The sequence below is a fragment of the Mus musculus genome, chromosome 8, assembly GCF_000001635.26.
Source record: "Mus musculus strain C57BL/6J chromosome 8, GRCm38.p6 C57BL/6J".
Taxonomy (NCBI): domain Eukaryota; kingdom Metazoa; phylum Chordata; class Mammalia; order Rodentia; family Muridae; genus Mus; species Mus musculus.
In genome coordinates, this window is record NC_000074.6 from 59,966,046 (window position 1) to 59,984,721 (window position 18,676).

An 18,676-nucleotide genomic window follows, 5' to 3' on the forward strand; every position below is an offset into this window, starting at 1 on the left:
GGTTTTTTTTTTTTTATAAAATGACACAAGTATTTTGCTAAAATCAGCTGTCATCAAAAGAATGTGAGGATGAGATAAAGATGATAATAGACATAATATCCAACAAATACTCATAGCTGGAAAGCTGAAGAACTCATTGCAACTTGCTCAACAGAGAAGAGTAAGCTAGATACTGATTCGGCAGTCAGACAAAGGGGAAAAACTCAGAATTGATGGAAAGCTTTGGGCCAGCTCAGAATCAGGAAAACCAGTTACTTTTGCAGCAGGGTCATATGGGAGGGTGAGAATAAAAACAGAATCACTTGTCAGAAGTCTATTGAAGAAGGTATTGAACTCTCATGACAAAGGACTAAACGGTAGCATATCTAACATTCTAGAAGAGAGAAACAAACATAATGGCAAGCTTATGTTGAAAATTATAATTTTCAAACCACCTCTCCCTTTTGGGCTTCAAGAAAACTGAATGTTAAGTACATATGCTTCCACAAGGATACTAAGTTGCTTTCTATAAAACTTAGGTGCCTCAATAAGAGAAAGTATTGACCTTGGTATTTAAATATCCAGGAATAATGTTATGACATTCTAAATTTTAAAAGAATGGGAGAAAGAAAGAAAGACAAGCATTAAAGGAAAAAGAAGGGAGAGAATAGCTGAAAGAAAACCTGTATTGAATGTTAGATTGGCCTCCTTAAGCCCATAGGGAGAGGTAATATCAGGAGGTGTGATAGTTTGAATAGGATTGGCCTTCATACACTCATGTATTGGAATGCTTGGTTCAATACTAGGAGGTATAGCTTTGTTGGACTAGGTATAGCCTTGGTGGAGGGGGCATGCTTTGAGTTTTCCTATGAACAGGCTCTGCCCAGTGTGGAATGATTTGCCTCCTGGCTGTCTTCAGATCAAAATGTAAAACTTTCAGTTCCTTCACCATGTGTACCTGCATGCCACCATGCTTCCTACTGTGAACATAATGTATTAAGTCTCTGAAATGGTTTACATTCTTTGAAGAGACACCATGACCAAGGCAACTATTATAAAGGACAACATTTAACTGGGGCTAAATTATAGTTTCAGAGGTTTGGTCTACCTTTATCAAGATGGAAAGCATGGCAGTGTCAAGGAAGGCCTGACACTGGAGGAGCTGAGAGTTTTACATCTTGATCCAAAGGCAGCCAGTAGAAGACTCTCTTCCAGGAAGCTAAGATGAGAGTCTCAAAGCAAACCTCCTACTTGCACATTTTCTCCAATAAGGCCACACTTATTCCAAAAGGCCACACCTCCTAATATTGCTACTCTCTGAGTCAAGAATATTCAAGCCACCATACATCCCAAATTAAATGATTGCTTTTATAAGGTGGGGGGGGGGAACACCTCCAGAATGAACCAGATACCTGGGAGGTGGGAGACTCTCAGGACTCAAAGGGATGGACCTTAGATGAAATGCCTGACAGTAGGGAGAGGGAACTTATAGAGCCCACCTACATCAGAAAGACAGGACATCAAATGGGTGAGGGCGTTGCCATACCACAGTCAAAACTCTGACCCATAATTGTTCCTGTCTAAAAGAACTGCAGGCATAAAAATGGAGAGGAGCCTGAGGAAAAGAAGGTCCAGTGACAGGCCCAAAGTAGGATCCAGCTAAAGGGGAGGTCCCAAGGCCTGGCACTATTACTGAGGCTATGGAACACTCACAAAAAGGGTGACTGACCTTTGAAAGACATAATAAGCAGCTAAAAAAGTCAGATATAGATATTTGCACCCAACAAATGGGCAGAAGCTGCTGACCCCTGTGGTTGAATGAGGGAAAAGCTGGAAGAAGTTGAGGAGGAGGGCAACTCTGTAGGAGGACCAGCAGTCTCAATTAACCTAGACCCCTCAAATCTCTCAAACACTGGACCACCAACCAGACAATATATACCAGCTAATATGAGACCTCCAACATATATACAGCAGAGGACTACCTGGTCTGCTTCAGTCAGAGAAGATGCACCTAACCCTCAAGAGACTAGAGGCCCTAGGGAGATCTGGTAGGGTGGTGGATGGTTGGTGAGGACATCCTTGTGGAGACAGGGATTGGAAGGAGGTATGGGATGCGGAACAGTTGGAGGGTGGACCATGAGGGAAATAAAATTTTGGGTGTAAAATAAATAAATAAACAAACAAATAAATAAATGGATAAATAAATAAAAGACTTTTTAAAAAAAAGAGTGCCTCGGTCATGGTGTGTTCACATCAACAACATCTAACCTAAGTCAGGAAGTATGGCCTTTTTGGAGTAGATGTGGCATTGTTGGAGGAGGTTATGTCCCTAGGGAGTGGGTTTTGAGGTTTTAACCAAGCCATGGCACTGTGGCAGTCCTTTCCTATTGCCTATAAATCAAGATGTATAACTCTTAGCTTCTTCTCCAGCACTATTCCTGTGTGTATGCCACCATGATTCTCACCAGGAAGCTTAAGTCAGCCCCGATTAAATGTTTTTTTATAAGAACTTTTGATGTCATTGGCGTTTCTTCATAGCAAGAAAACCCTTACTAAAATGCTGTTTGCTGTAGTTTGGAGAGGTCTTGAATCTGACACCATACTATTTCTGTCTTGAAATGGACTACCACTAGGCAGTGTTTTAAAGGAGAATGGCTAACCTGACTACAGTGTTGAGAATTGCAACTTTTGCAGCTAAGGTTAGAGTGGTGCCACCATGACTGAAACCTGATGGTGGGATACTGAAAAAGAACATAAACACAAAGGAACTCACTGTGGTCTTGTTAACCATACTGCTGACCTCAAGTGTTGTGGAATTATGGCAACAGTGAGCCATCAACCAATGGAGTGCCTCAACCTCACACTTTGAGAGCAGTGAGCCAATATAAATTTCTTTGCTCTCATGATATCATGTAACTATATACTTAAAAATATTAAAACTAACACTCTGTTGTGTCCTGCCTCAGTCTACTTCATTAGGCTGCTATCTATCCCCTGGCTTATGGATGCAAAATGCACCTACTTATCTTCTGCTTAGAATTGTCTCAGGACAAGGAATAGTTATCATGTCCCAATAGCTAAAAACTCCACTCGTTATTGCACAGAAGTCACTCTCTCCAGACCTTCCTTGGAATCATATCAAATTAATCTTCACTCAAGGGACCATTTCCATATTTATTTCCTGTACTGGACCTGTGCCTCTGCCACCTCTCTCCTTTTAAGTGTACTTATTCAAGATATTAAATCTCTCTCCTAGGTGTTGCTTCTAGAGGACTTAAATTAAGACTTTGCTTGATCTAATTAAATGGGCTGAGACCTTTACATCTCAGATAGCTGTAGAGTTACTGCTCAGGAAGTTTGTCATTGGTTAAATAAAAAGGGGAAAATATTAAGCTATACCTCAGAATTTTCATTCAGTCTAATTATCTATTATAATACAGGGATTCCTGCATGTGGAATGTACTTTCACTGTTAGGAGGAATTTCATCAAATGCACGTTCTTGATATCCAGTCTCTTGCATATCAAGAAGGACAGTCCAGACTGGCCAAGAAGGGTAACGTGTATATGCAGATAGCAATACCAAGAACAGTCTCCATCTTGTAAATAAGAAGCATGCAAATCAAAGTCAGTCATGAAAATAACACCAGGCCTTTGGTGTCAGGTTATAACACTGCTTGTGCTAAAAGTTTCAATTAATAATGGTAATCAGAGCTTAAATGATTTGAGTAAAAATTTGTCTCTATACTACAAAATTTCAAGTGGTCTAGGTTTTGTTGTAATAAGCTGATACCTGTGTAAATGCTTTTCCAGTTCTTGGGTTTCAGAAGTTTGTCATTTCCCACTTCCTAGAAGAACATCAAGAGCTCCCCAGTGAGCTCTGAAACAAATAAGTCATTCATTTTTCTCATTGCATTTGCCTTTTCTGTCATCGAATTCACTTCGATCACTCTCAAAGGGCCTATAATCTTCCTCTCCTGTCTTCTCACTTCACATATATTTATGAAACTGCCCATTTTTCTGCACAAGGCACGTACTCTTCTAGAAGGTCTTCCTTTGATTTATGTATGTGATTTTTATCCTACATTGGTGATATTGATTTAGATTTCTGATCTAGGCTTTTGTATTCTGTATGCCCTTTATAGTTTCCCTATAGACATCAATCTTGTTCATTTTTTTTCTTCAGCTAATGCTTATTGGTGACACCCCCAATATCTAACTTCCTGTAAGTTCATAGCAATAGCTTAATAAGTCACCAATATCCATATGGCATTTTTCTTCATTAAATGAGAGACTCGAGTGCTCCCTTTAACTGCAGAGAAGGCAATCAGTAGTGATGACAGAAAGTATCTGTCCTCATTGGTCATTTGAAACTAGTGGAGAACTTCCCCATACTTCAAAGGAAGTGAGTATAAGGTAGTTAGTGAAAGATTTTTCTTTGTTTAAAATTATATTGATTGATGTCTGATTAAACTTTACTCATATTTTATATTAAATAAAGTCAAGAGAATTCAATTTTCTTTCAGTTTATACCCAAAAGACTATTTTTTTCATCATATTTTTCTTATTTCCTGAGAGTCTATAATCACTTAATTCTGACTCTCAAACCTTCAAATGCCCAACTTGAAGTCAAAAGGTCAGTTGAGAAAAATGGCTAGTAGGATATACAATACATATGAGAAACTAAAGTTAGAGGAAAATGTTTTTAAGGAAGCTGTAATTCAACACCATTACTTTCATGCACTGCAAATCATTTATACCTAAAAACAGGCTATTGTTGGCATAATTAGTTATTTAGAACTTTCCTTTTGTTTGAGATCAGCAAGTATCTAAAGACATAAGTGAATCCCATCACAAAGAGCCTATCTAAATAAGGACAGCAGAGCAAATGCTAACCCTTGAAATTCAGCCTAAACCCAGCAACACAGCTGGGATAGGATGAATTGTGGATCATCACAAACAATAATTTTCTCTTGTTCCTTATATATGTCTTCATCCTAACCCTTTCTAGTCTGACCTGTTTTGTCATTTAAAAAGTGATTCTGTCATGGAATCCTTTAGTTGCTCTGTCTTTTTATCCCCATAACAGGTGACTTTGCTGCTGAAAGTTTTCATACTTGTTTACACTATATATACCACAACCACAATGGTTTTATTCTATTTCTAAATTTTTGCTACAATTTTTTTTTAATCCATGCCCTGAATTTTTTTTCTTCCTTTTCATCCTTTTAATTTTCGCTACACTGTAGCCCTGAACCACAACATACTTTGAAACCTTTTCTTATCCTTGTTCTCACAGAGAACATCTGTACTGCATTTGTTTTGTTTTGTTTTGTTTTGTTTTGTTTTGTTTGTTTGTTTTTCAAGAAGGGGTTTCTCTGTGCAGTCCTGGCTGTCATGGAACTCACTCTGTAGACCAGGCTGGCCTCAAACTCAGAAATCCACCTGCCTCTGCCTCCCAAGTGCTGGGATTATAGGCATGCGCCACCAAGCCTGGCTTATTTTTAAGGTCCCCAATGGAGGAGTTAGAGAAAGGACTGAAGGAAACAAAGGGATTTGAAACCCCATAGGAAGAACAACAGTATCAACCAACCAGAACCCCATAGAGCTCCCAGGGACTAAATCACTAACCAAGGAGTACATATGGAGGGACTTATGGCTCTAGTCGCATATGTAACAGAGGATGGCCTTGTCCCTTGTCATAAATCAGTGGGAGGAGAGGCCCTTGGGCCTGTAAAGGCTCGATGCCCCTGTATAGGGGAATCTGAGTGTGTGTGTGTGTGTGTGTGTGTGTGTGTGTGTGTGTGTGTGTGTGTGTCTGTGTGTGTGTGTGTGTGGCAGGGGTGAGAGGGCTTGGGGGGGGGGGTCCCGAAGTGGGCAGAGTGGTAACACGCTCATAAAAGCAGGGGAAGGGGGAGGAATTAGGGAGGCTGGGGGGGATCCGGAAAGGGAATAACATTTGATATATAAATAAGAAAATATCCAATTAAAAAAAAATACTGTACAGCTGGGTAGTGGTGGCACGTGCCTTTAATCCCAGAACTTGGGAAGTAGAGTCAGGAGGATTTCTAAGTTCAAGGACAGCCTGGTCTACAGAGTGAGTTCCAGGACAGACAGGGCTACACAGAGAAACCATGTCTCGAGAAAAAAAAAATCAAACAAACAAAAACAAACAAACAAACAAAAACCACTTTAAATTAATCTAATGTGTTTCTTTATTTAGACCCATTTAGTTCAATTTTTCTCACCATTGGGAGTACCAAAATGTTTCTAAACCTAAAGTTTAGAATCGTATCTGAAAAAATTGGAATGCAGGGCTGATGAGATGGCTCAGCAGGTACGAGCATTGGTTGTTCTTCCAGAGGTCCTGAGTTCAACTCCCAGCATCAACATGGTATCTCACAACCATCTATAAGGAGATCTGATGCCCTCTTCTAGGATGTGGATGTCTATGCAGCAGAGCACCCATACATTAACTTAAGTCATAAAATATAGCATAATATTTATATTAGTAATAAAATTAAATAAATAAAATTTTAAAAATGAAATCTTAAATTATGTTTCTGGTAGATTTTAGTTCACTTGTGTCAGCTTTCAGAGCCCATGAGCGTCTTTAAAATTATACTTCCATATTTAAGTATTTAAAAGATGCTTCACCTTAAGTTTTCATCCTTCCCACCAATGTGAGTACCCAGAAGGAAAACAAACCCTCAGAATTGTGTCTAAGGAGTTGCAACGAATGAGAGGGCCATGCATAACTTTGCCTCATTGTGTGATCATCAGTAACAGGAAGTAACAGTCATCACACAGTGTGAGAAATCCAGACACACACACGGACTCTTACTTAGGAGCTTGCCAAGCAAAGCTGCTGTATTTCAATTATGTCACTCTAGGACAATTCCCTTCTAAAGTCTTCTAGACTATTGCTTTAGATATTCTGTCAGTGGACTACCTAGAAATAAATATGACAATCAATTCTTTAGGTCACAAGATTATATAAATATCCATAGAGCAAAGACATGTCTCTCCTCCAGAAGCTGTACCACCTGTAAGTGGAGGATTCTGCCTCTGCTCTACTGAGCTGCACAGAAGCCTAGATGAGCCACTTCCCTCCTTAATCTAAACTTCCTCATTAAAGTTAATAGCTATTTGAAAATTTCCCTGCAGAACAGTAGGAGGCTCACTTCACATTGATAAAGGATCCTTTTAGATAGTTATTATAAACAGTGAAACAGAAAGTCCAATAGGGGGTATTTAAACTGTTACATCAGAGATTTGAAATGCTATAAGCTGGAAAATGTCATCCTTTCCCTGATTCTGCCAGCTCTATGGAAAGCTACAAAAATGTCTGAAGATTCAACCAGGGAGCACGTGGCAGATATAATAATTAAATCTAACATCTTTAAAGTATCAAATGGCCTGCCAGTTTTCCATCTGTAAATCTAAAAACAGTACATCCCCCTAATGTAAACTACCTGTTTATATCTTCTATAGTGCATCAGTCCCTAAAGCTTCTGGGAATGTGCAAAGTAATTTTTAGGGGAAGCTCAAACCAATTATAAGACTAATATATTTATTCCATTTTCTTAACCAATTATTTACACTTAACAACTTTGGGAATGAAGAAATCCCCATTTGTATTTATCTAAATATATCCTCATAGACCTTAGTTGGGTTTTCTGGAAGTACACAAAGCCTTCTGGTCCTCAAATAACCTGGCAGAACTTTATCTCTTCTTGCTGAACAAGCTCTATAACTTCAACACTTTATCATATAATGTAATGTGAAGATTTTCAAGGAGCAAGAACTTAGCTGTTTCTCATTACTTATCCATATAGGACCCTAGGGATATAGCTAAGCCTAATTTTCATACCTTTAACAAATAGTTATGGAGAGATTAGTGCCCATTTCATAAGGCCATTATGCAATTTAATTGAGAGCAGGCACTTAAATTACAGTGTGCCTCTTGGAAAATATTGGGTGTGACTATTTGGGGCCCTTACAGGATAATAGTCAATTTGTATTCTTTCTTAAAACGGTGCTCAAATTTGAACAAGTTACTTTTAAAAATGACATGGCAGGCACCACTCTTTTATCAAAACTGAAAAGCAAACTCCTCATCAATAATTACAGATAATATTGAGCTAAACACAACCCACTAAAAAAATCTGTCCTGCAAGTTTCTTCTTCAAACCATAATATTCTCCGTACTTAACAGGGACGAAGATGTTAGTGTGGAAGTAAAAGTTCAACCGTAAGTGAGATGAAGATGCCTCTGGTTCTGAATGTGCTCATCAAGCAAGGACCACAGATACACAAGTAAACACCTCTCAGTATTGTGTTTGCTATGTATAGTATAAGATGAAAAAACAAATACCCAAAAGATATTAGAAAAGCTCAGACATAATTGCCTAATAGTTTTACCTTAGAAAGCAACTGGGAAGTTTTACTGAAAAGGCACATGACAGTGTACTGACATGGCCATTCTCTTAGCTGTCTCTCTTCATTCATTCCTTTATCCAGTGAGACTTCTTTCTGTGATTTCTATATTCCTGTCACTAAGTCCTACCAATTTCTGTAGATAAAAAAATGATAGCTAGCTTTATTCCTAACATGCAAACAATCCAAGAGGAGAAACAGACAAGAGAACATTTCAGATTTATTATTATTATTATTATTATTATTATTATTATTATTATTATTATTATTATTACATTCTGAATGCAGTTTCTCTTTCTCTGCTCCAAGGCCCTCAACCTCCCCTCTGATCACCCCTATCCACTCCTGTTTCATTTCCCTACAGAAGAGTGTAGGCCCCCATGAATAACAACCAAACATGACATATCAAGTTGCAGTTTGACTAGGAATTTCCCCTCATTAAGGCTCGAAGAGGCAATCCAGTATGAGAAAAAGGGGTACCAAAAACTAGCAAAATCGTCAAAGACAGACCTGGTTTCTACTGTTAGGAGTCCTGCAAGATGACCAAGCTATGCAACTATAACACATATACAGAGGGTTTGGTCAGTCCCATGTTGGCTTCCTGGTTGTCAGTTCAGTGTCTGTGAGCCCTGATGAGCCCAGATTAGTAAATTCTGTCAGTTTTCTTATGACGTTCTTGACCCCTCTAGCTCCTACAAATCTTTCTCTCCTTCTTCTGCAGTACTTCAAGAGCTCTACCTAATATCTTTCTATGGGTGTTTACATCTCCTTCTATCACCTGCTGGATAAAGCCTTTCTGATGGCAACAGGGCTAGGCACCAACCTATGAGTTTAACAGAATATTATTAGGAATCATTTTATCATTTCATTGACTTTTTGTTCCATTTGTGTTTGGTTCTGTGATGTGTGCCTTTAATACCAAGGAATCAATTGATCACATTGACTGTGTTCACAATGAGACTTTGCTGTAATCTGCAACAAGTTGCTGCATTTAGAAAATATTAATACAGTAAGTCAGTTGAGTTTCTTGCTTTAAATTAATAAATATGTCTTCATATTTCAATAGTTACTTGTTATTTATTTAAAATGCATATTGAAGTGGGTGTTGTTCTTTTATTCATCATCCTAAATCTAAGAACCGAATTAAACAGAAATTATCATAGCTTTAAAAACCAGGAGAAAGCAAGAGAGGCCATTTGAGATGAGGTTGCATGAAGGGTAGAATGGCAACAGTAGGCAAGTCTAAATAGAACTGGACTCAGAACAGTGGGCAGTGATTTTAACTGCATTAAAAAAATATTAAATTCAGCTATTTAGGTATTTCTGTGCTGAATGGCACAAACAATTTTCATTTTTCCAAGGCCATCCGGTTTGCACCCTTAGAAATGAGGTCAAGGAAACAACACAGAAACATAAAGAACAAGTTAATCTAGAACAGAAGAAATATAGGGCAAATACTTCTTAAGAGAGAAGTTATACGAAACTTTGAAGCAGAGATGTAAAGAACTCTGAATTCAGAGGATAGCCTCGGGGTAAGGGACAGTGTAGGCACAGGATGAACTAGAAAGTGAGGCTGCAGCTAGTTTTTCAGGGAGCTTATACAGTAAAGCTTTGACTTAATCCCTAGAAAGTGGTTGGAAGATTTTGAAGGGATAATCATTATTATCCAATTTCTCACTTTAAGAAAATGGTCAGGTTAGCCTGATTTCTCAAAAAAAAAAATAGTTAGATGTGATAAAGTTAGTGATGACTGTGTGCTAAAATGAAAACAAAATCAAATTATATGAGAAAAAAAGTGTTCTTTTTTTTTTTCTTGACAAATGGCTCAAAATAGTATGTGTTTAAAATCGACCATCTATCCAGACTCTAGAAATTTAAGGCTAAGGTGTCACAGTAACCACTCTGAGTACAGAACAATCCTGTAACAAAGAAGAAACAGAACTTTGCTCTCCTAAAGTGTGAAAATATTTGCTTCTTCAATCCTATGTGCCCAGATTTGTCATCATCATCACTGTCACTAACAATTAGATAGTGCATCTATGTTCCAGTCTGGAATACACAAAGTAACCTTTGGAGGAAGAAATTGTTCACAATAACAATTTTTAGGGATAAATACTAAGAACCAAAGCACTTAACTACAGTTGGATAATTGTTAACTCAGCTAGATTGTCACATTGAAATTTCTACTAAGTGGTCTTGTATCAATCCATATTATCTCTTCTTCTGCCTGTGTCCATCCCTCCCTTCCTTCTACTTGATATTTTTATTAAACAAATTCTAAATATGCTCCCCTGTCTGGTCTGGAACTTGCTATAGAGAGAAAGCTGCCTCCAAACATGTGATGATCCTCTGGCCTGCTTCCCAGGGTCTGAGATTACAGGCATGTGCCATCAAAAGTACCCTTCAAATAAATCTAGTAATCAATATAATCTATCAATAATGCCAACAACAAAATGGGGGGGGACCTCAATAGCAGGCAGACAATGGAAAAATGTGTAAGAGGAGAAACAAAATGAATATTGGCCATGAGTGCCTCTTCTCATCAGCATTGTTATTTGGTTGTCTAAAATGAAACGTATATAGCAATCCAGCAACTCGACCAAGATTTTTATGACAAATCAGGATCAATTCCTTCTATCATATGCACATCCATCTATTGTGTAAGGAGTGTCTTACTAATTCAAGAAGAAAAGAAAAAAAAAACATATCTCGCTATGTAGGACACCCCTGAGAAAACCTGTTTTGAGAGGGAAGTCCACACCCACCCACATGGAAATCAAGCATAGACTGGAGCCCACAGAGGCTGGCTGATACTTTCCTAGTGGAAAAAACCGTCACCAAATCTCTTAATCAAACTCATAAATTCTGATGTTTAATCACAATTGTCAACTTGATTTAACTAAAAAGACCTACGAGATTACTAAAGCACACCCCTGGGCATGTTTGTGTGAGCATTTTCAGAGAGTTAAGTGAGAAATAGAATTACCCTGGCTGTGAGCAGCACCACCTTATAGGATTGAGACAGAGATTAAATAAGAGGGGTAAATAGCTACTCCTCTTTGCTTCCTGACTGCCAACATATGTTTCTCTAGTCTACCATACATTCTAGATCATGATGGATAAACCTCTGAAACCATACGGAAAAAAAAAAAGAAAACCAAAAATAAAAATTAAAAAAAAAAAAACCTTTTTCTTTTTAATTTAAAATTCTTTTTAAAACAGTGACAATTCAGACTCAGGGCTCTGAAGATTTTAGCAGCCTCGACTGTAAAACCTCTTCCCTGACGAGCATTCAATGCATTAGAAGATGCAAGCTCCCAAAGGAGGAAAATAATATAATGACACTGAAGCTCAACACTAGCCAGAACTATAACATGTCCCCCAGTGTGCTGCCCTGGCTGCCATATCTCAGCAGTAACCTCCAGGTGTCTAATTGAACTTAAGGCCCACTCTATAGGAGGGAAATGATGCATAGTAATGGAAACCTAGACAATTACCTGATGTTAGTGAGGTTGTGTGTCTTATGAGAGAACCAACTTCGTAGACTTGCAGAATTCCTAATTGAATTCTACGTATTTACGCTTACAGTCAAAACTAAGCTTAGCTCTGACACATTACCAAAGAAGCTTCTCTTTGTTGTAGCTGAAGACAATTACAGAGAACCTCAACTGGTCAAAATACAGAGATCTCTTGATGGTGGAAAACCTACTCCCAAAGGCTACTTCCAAAACACAGTTGCTGCACATGTTCAGGGAACATTGAGGAAGAAGGAGGAGGGAATCCTGCTGTGGTATTGTGATTTCTAGAAATAACAGGAAAGCCACACCCAAAATATGAATACTGTATTGTTCCCTGCACAAGGCTCAAACAATGACAACACTAATTGACATGATAACATGGAACTAAGAAATCTTAAAGACCTCCACCCCTAGACAAATAACTACAGGCAATTAATGACTACCTAGAGAGATAGAATTAATCTTCTCCAGAGAAAAGACTAATTGGTTACCCAATACCAAGTCGTCAGCTCTGAAATTATATACATAGAAACAACACTAAAGGAACTCAGCAAGTTGTACTTATATGTGTATGTGTGCATATTTATGCATATGTATCTTATACATATTCAAAAAGAGATCATAAATTTGAGAAGAACAAAGTGGGAGGGGCTGAGATAGAAGAGGGAAGGGAAGAATTTTCCAATTATATTTTAAGCAAAATTCAAAAGAAAAAAAGCATCTCTAATTTCTTTTAATACCAAAGTGCATGCAGAACCATACAATTTACATACATCTAGTTTTAATGTTTACATTTACATACCTAGCTTAGGCTATCTGTTTGCTGATAATTACATAGTATATAGAATATATTATGATCATATTCCCTCTCCCACTTTTGCTTACTCTCTTTTTCCTATCTACTCCACCCTCATATGTTTCTGCACTCATTTCCATGTGTGAAGATCTTGTGCTGGTGGCCCCGTCTGCAGTACTCATGACTGTGATAGCCTTGCTACACAGGACTCCTCTCCACTCTTCCTGCCTATTTAGTGTGATGGCCTCAAAGGGGGTGATGTATACACCTAGATTAGGGCCCAGCACTTAACAGCCATTTGATCTCAACATTTTCAACCCTAATGAGTCTTTACATCAGCTATCACTATCTACAAAAAGAAGAGTTTTTGATACAGAGGGTAGCAGTAATCAGTGGATATAAACACACACACACATACACACTTAGCAGGAATGTTGGCTACATATCTGTTTAACAAAATATCAGTAGTACAATCTTCCTTTGGACTTGTCATTTCCCTGGACAGAGATTTGTTCAGGTTTACAGTATTGTCCATGTTTCTATTCCCATGGGTCAGGTCTCAATTCCAAGAAAGAAACAATTTGTCACTCCATAACAGTCAAACTACTACTGTACCAGTGGGCACATTTACCAGACACATCAGAAATAGAGTGTATGAAAGCCATAACTGGGAAAGACATTGTCGAATATTCTCCTGAAGTATTAGAAGCACCTGGGAGGAAGCTTCCAGTTGCTCATTTCCAGCTGCATTTCACAATGTCTCATATCCAAGTATGTGGGATCTCCAGCAATAGAATATTTCTGCTGGCTAACACTTTAGGGTTTCTCTGGCCAGCAATTCATACAGAAATATCCTACAAATGTCACTAGAAAACAAGATAAATCTTCTTTTGCCTACATCATTTATATCATGTATTTTGTCACAGTAACAATAGCTAATTTATACATGACATTGAAATCCATCTTTGAAAATGTATCCAGAAATTGTTGTGAAAGTAATAAACATGCTTCTTAAGATTTATGTTGGTTTGTGATTGTGAATATGACACAAACTAGGATCATCTGAGAAGAGGGACCTCAATTGGAGAAAAGCTTCTATCAAACTGGCCTGTACTGTTGGCCAAATCACTCCTACACAGGAAGCCTGGGTTGTATAAGAAAAATGAAGCAGAGAGGATTCAGCCATGACCCCTGCTTCAGTTCTTGCCTCCAAGTTGCTGCCTTGGGTTCCTGTCTTTGCTTTCCTTCATGATGGACTATAAACTATAAGCTGACATAAAACTTTTCCTCACCAAGTTGCTTTTCATTGTGGAGTTTTGTCACAGCAAGAGAACATACCATAGGACAAAATTTAACAAATTTTGGGGTGCAAACAAATGCCAAAGTTGACCATGAGCTTGAAGTTTAAAAACATTGTAGAGATAGGGAACCTCCAAATCACTATGTTAATATGTCTACTATGCTTATTTTCATTATAAAGGAATAGTTTATCTATCTATCTATCTATCTATCTATCTATTTATTTATTTAATTTTCTGAGACAGGGTTTCTCAGTGTAGCCCTGGCTGTCCTAGAACTCACTTTGTAGACCAGGCGGGCCTCAAACTCAGAAATCTGCCTGCCTCTGCCTCCCAAGTGCTGGGGTTAAAGGTGTGTGCCACCACCACCCAGTGGAATATTTCTTAATGTTCTTGGTAGAATATAATAGTATTTTAAAAATAATGAAACATGTTTAAATATTTTTTAGTAAAAATAAAATGCTAGAATACATTTGTTTTTTTCAAGACAGGGTTTTTCTGTGTAGCTGCCCTCCTGGCACTCACTTTGTAGACCAGGCTGGCCTTGAACTCAGAAAGCCACCTGCCTCTGCCTCCCAAGTGCTGGATTAAAGGTGTGCGCCGCCACTGCGTGGCTAGAATACATTTTTAAAATGATGGTTTTAATATATCTACCAGTGATTGGAGAGGACAAATGAAGGAATTGGTGAGCTTAAAGATTTATCAGTCAAAGCTGCCTAAGCAAAGGTACTAAGAAGAGAGACAAATGGAAGATCTAAAAACTGAGAGACGATCCCATGTCTGTATAAGTGAACAATCAGAGCCCTAGTTTGTATAAGTGTATACTTGTGACACTAGAGGAGAAAATGGAAGAACTGAATGCAAAGGATTAGAAAAGATAATGTTAAGCTCTTAAAATATTAATATTGAACTATAGTCTAGCTACCTAGAAAGTTAAGAAAACATCAATCAAAGCATATGCCAAAAATTTTAAAAGAAAATATTCGGTGAAAGCAAAACTGGTCAGAAATAAATATATAAATAGAAAAATGAGGGTGCCAAAGAAGGAAAAAACAATTTTTTTGTTTCACATTTTTTCTTTATTTTAATTAAATATTTTCTTTATTTACATTTCAAATGTTATCCTCTTTCCTAGCTTCCCCTCTGAAAATCCCCTATCCTCCCCCCTTCCCCTGCTCTCCAACCCACACACTCTCATTCTCAGTCCTGGAATTCCCCTATACTGGGGCATAGAACCTTCACAGGACCAAGGGCCTCTCCTCCCATTGATGACCAACTAGGCCATCCTCAGATACATACACAGCTAGACCCACCATGTGTTTTCTCACATTCTTTCATATTGGTTATTTTATTTATTTACATTTAAAATGTTATACCCCTTCCCAGCTTCCTGTCCACAAGTCCCTTATCCCTTCCTCCCTCCCCCTGCCTCTACGAGGGTGTTCCCCTCCCTGAGCCCACCCACTCCTGCCTCAATGCCCTAGCATTCTTCTATCCTGGGTCATCAAGCCTCCATAGGACCAAGGATGTCTCTTCCCAGAGAAGCCAAATAAGGCAGTCTTCTGCTACATATCCAACTGGAGCCATGGGTACCCTCTGTGTATTCTCTGGTTGGTAGTTTAGTCCCTAAGAGCTTTGGGAGAATCTGGTTGGTTGATATTGTTGTTCTTCCTATGAGGTTACAAACCTCTTCAGCTCCTAAAGTCCTTGCCCTAACTTCTCCATTGGGGTCCCTGTGCTCAGTTCAGTGTTTGGCTGTATACATCCACATTTGCAATGGTTCAGCTATGTCAGAGCCTCTCACAGGACAGCTATACCAGGTTCCTGTCAGTAAGCACTTCTTGGCATCAGCAATAGTGTCTGGGTTTGGTGTCAGTAGATGCGATGGATCCCTAGGTGGGACAGACTCTTGATGGCCTTTCCTTCAGTTTCTGCTACACTCTTTGTCCCTGCATTTCCTTTTGATGGGTGGAATTCTGGATTAATATTTTTGAAGTGGGTGGTTGACCCCATACCTGAACTGGGGGCCAGGATTATCCACTGAATATGGTCTCTACAGGTTCTATCTCCCCTTTGTTGGGTATTTCAGCTAATGTCCTCCCTGTTGGATTCTGGGAACCTCTTAGATCCCTGGCATCTTGGAACTTTCTTATGGCTACCCCCAGTCCCCCCCTCTCCCATTGCTAAACACATACTTAAATAGTCATTTAGAATAATATTACCAACAATGAATTTAAAAAATCACTTTCTGAATATGTGAAATAAATATCAATATAATTATCATATGTGCTAAAAGTTGAAAATACATTTGTTAAAAGATGCCTACACTTCAGTGAGATGATGCAATATTCATTTCCTATAGAGTTAGAATAATTAGAACTCTATGTTGCCATCATTAAAACATTTTAAGTTAACTCACAGGCCAAGAACACAGTAGGTAAGCAAGAATAGTTCTGCAAAGAACATAAGTCAGAACAAAGGAAAATTACAAAATATGTGAAAATACAAAGACAAGAATTAAAAATCTCTCAAATTTGTTACATATTGATACAATGACCCAAATAAACATTTCAAAGTGATTATCAGTGTCCAATGTCTGCTGAATATGAAACACACTCACACACACACACACACACACACACACACACACACACACACACACAGTATGAATTAAGCACAGAAATTTCCCCTATTCACAGATAAAAAGAATCAATACTTTCTAGCTGTGAATATTTCCTAAAATTATCTCTAAATTCAATGCAATTCAATTCAGATTTTATAGGAATTTATTTTGTGGATATTTAAAAACTGGTGAGAAATTTTATATGAAAGAACCAGAAAAATCAATTTAATAGTCAGAGTACTGACACTAAATAGCTTAATACGTATTTAAAAAGACAAAAAACCAAGACAGCACAGCAAGACAGCATAGCATTGTTAAAATATAGACATGTAAGCATAAACGAACACAATAGCTAGTAATAGTTCTATATAAATATAGTCACCTAATCTATGATAAAGGAACAAAGAAAATTTTTTTCTAGCAAATGGTGATTCAGTTGCTGTGATTTTTTATGCAAACCTGTATCAGATACATACATACCTTAGATCTTCACCAGCATAGCTCCAAGTAGCCCACAAGCTGACAGACTATACAAAAAATTATAATACTTCTATGATATTACAGGCAAAAACTTAGGTGATCTTGTCTATGGTGATGGGATCATAGGTAAAGTAGTAGAGAATAAATGTGCAGATTGCATTATAAGTCAAGACTAATTCTGATCTGTGAAAATCATCATGAATAAAGTGAAAAGAAAAGTGAGAGACTGAGATAAAACATTTGCTTAAAACATAACTGATAGGTGGTTGGGGTTCATTCTGGTTGGCACCAGCCCCAGGCCACATTGAGCATGAACTCAGCAGACAGTCCCCAGAGGACTCTCCATGCTGCAGGCACCCTATCACATCCAGGGTCTTGGGATCACTGGTGAGTGGAACGCAACATCTGTTCCAAAAACAACCGGGAGTGGCCTGTGCCAACAGGAACAGGGACACAGGAAACCCAACCAACTAGCAGCTGGGGTACTTTCTGATAGGCATCAACCCTGGGCCATCTTGGGCAAGAGATCTGCAGATAGTCCCATGGACCACAGAGGACTCTCCACACCACAGGCAACCTAGCATACCTAGGATCTTAGGATCACTGAGGAGAGTGGACTTCAAGAAAGTGCTCTGACCCCAGGACTCAGGTAAGAGCATCATCTTGTATCCCAGGTCTCTCAGAGACCAGTCTGAGGAGGAGAGCACATGAGCCACAGAAGCAACAGAGCTTCTTGGACAGGGTCCCTTCAGGCCTTCATCTTCAGACAGGAGACAGATCTGAGCTCCAGACCTCTGTGCACCTTCCTGGCAAGAGGAGAGCTTGCCTGCAGAGAGTGCTCTGACCACTGGGACTCAGGAGAGAGTTGGATTCCCAGGAATACTGACTGAGGCTAAAAGAATCACAGGAGAAACATGTTCAAGCCAGAGACTGCTAGAACATCTAACACCAGAGATTACCAGATGGCAAAAAGCAAACAAAAGAATCTTACTAACAGAAACCAAAACCACTCGACATCATCAGAACCCAGTACTCCCACCACAGTGAGTCCTGGATACCCCAACACACCCGTAAAGTAAGATTCAGATTTAAATTGATGTCTTATGATTCTGGTAGGGGATTTGAAGAAGGGCATTAATAACTCAAAGAAATACAGAAGAACACTGCTAAACAGTTAGAAGTCTTTAAAGAGGAAACACAAAAATCCCTAAAGAATTAGAGGAAAACAATACAAAAGAGGTGATGAATTCAATAAAACCGTCCAAGATCTAAAAATGGAGGTAGAAACAATAAAGAATATCCAAAGAGAAATTACTCTGAAGGTAGAAATCCTAGGAAAGAAATCATAGATGCGAGCATCAGCAACAGAATACAAGAGATGGAAGAGAGAATCTCAGGTGCAGAAGATTCCATAGAAAACATGGACACAACAATCAAAGATGCAAAAATGCAAAAAGACGCTGACTCAAAACATCAAGGAAATCCAGGACAGAATGAGAAGACCAAACCTAAGGATAATAGGTATATATGAGAATGAAGATTTTT